Here is a 1671-nt window from a genome sequence, read left to right as displayed (position 1 = left end):
CCTCACCCCCAAAAAAACTACCAGAAAAACAGATAATTTTTATGCTATATAATTTGTTTCAAAAATAAATAAATAAATCAAACCCGTTGCGATTGAGTCGATTCTGACTCAACATGACCCTATAAGACAGAGTAGAATTGCCCTCTAGGGTATCCAAGGAGTGGCTGGTGGACTTGAACTGCTGACCTCTTGGTTAGCAGAAGAGCTCTTAACCACTATGCCACCAGGTCTCCAATTTGTTCAAAAGCACCCTCATTATGGAACACTTTCCACCTTTTTTTTTTTTCTCAAAACCCTGACAGCAAATCCCAACACAGATAACACAAATTAAAACTATGGACCAATCACACCTATTAATAAAGATACAAAACTCCTAAACACAATTCTAGAAATATAAATTCACAGTACATTGTTAAGTTTATATACCAAATCAAATATAGGAATGACAACAAAGCAAGGATTGTTTGAAATTATAAAATAAGTTCATCAATAAATCGAATAAGATAAATCATATGATGCCAAAATGTTTGTTAACATTTCTGAATTTATTAAAGACAAACTCTTAGAAAGTTAGGAACAGAAGAAAATTTCCTTCATATATTAAAGATTACCTGTTTTAAATCATAGACAATATCTTTATGGTGTAGTGGCCAGAAGCATGATCTATGGAATCATATAGACCTGGATTCAAATCCTAGCTGTCACTTACAAACTTCCTCACTGAATAACCTCAAACAAGTTATTAAATATAAGTGTAGCTCATGGAGTTGTTGAAGCGATTAGATAAAACAATTATGTGAATTCCTTAGCAAAATGCGTGGTAATAGGAAGTATTGAATAAAGGATATCTATTGTTATCTAAAGAGAATGTGGAAATTGTTGCACAATATCATTAATATCACTTGCCAGAAAAAATTTTGCTGAAGATAATTCAAAAATAGCTGTAGCCGTACATCGAGAGGGAATTGCCAGAAGTTCAAGTTGGATTCAGAAGAGGATGTTAAACAAGAAATATTACTGCTGATATCAGACGGATCTTAGCCAAAAGGAGAAAATACCAGAAAGTTGTTTATCTGTGTTTTACCAGCTATATGAAGTCACTACAGTACAACAAACTGGTAGGTGGTAGATGTACATACTGCTCCTGTTATATAAAATTACTCTGGAAGATCCAGTTCATTCACTCAGCTGACATTATCAAGGCATCAATAAATGTTAGGACCTGTACTAGATGCTAGTAATAACACTGCTATCAGTCACTACTCACAAGGAGCTTAAAACAAACAAGTACTTTTGTTTAAAAGCATGCTGAGGGTCATCATTAGGAACGTTCAGGATATTGTGTTGTTACTTGACATAAGTAGGCATTTTGGAAATTTATAAGACCATTTTTTAAATTATTATCACAATGATGGTGGGGCACTATTGGCAGTTAGTAGCTGGCAGCCGAGAATATTAGACAGACAAAATGTAAGGGACAGATACATGCAAAAATAATTCTCCTGTATCCTGCATGACATTCATATATAGGCGAAAGTTCTGTTAATAAGCCTAAAATATGAGTCTATCTTACATATTAATCATAAAATATTGTTGCACAATTTTAATACACACTGAATTTTCAGGATTAAAAGTAGAGTGTCAATTAAAGGAATTTTTTGTTGTTGTTTT

General features: G+C 33.2%; 1 protein-coding gene across 1 annotated transcript in view; it reads right to left on the bottom strand.

The window, feature by feature from the left end:
* CUBN (cubilin) overlaps positions 1–1671 on the bottom strand; it is a 396867-nt gene that overhangs the window by 312361 nt on the left and 82835 nt on the right. The gene's annotated exons all lie outside the window — the stretch shown is intronic.

Source organism: Trichechus manatus, unplaced genomic scaffold (genome assembly GCF_000243295.1).
Source record: "Trichechus manatus latirostris isolate Lorelei unplaced genomic scaffold, TriManLat1.0 scaffold00075, whole genome shotgun sequence".
NCBI classification, from domain to species: Eukaryota; Metazoa; Chordata; class Mammalia; order Sirenia; family Trichechidae; genus Trichechus; species Trichechus manatus.
Note: the sequence above shows the minus strand (reverse complement) of the source record. Positions and strands in the feature narration are given on the sequence as shown.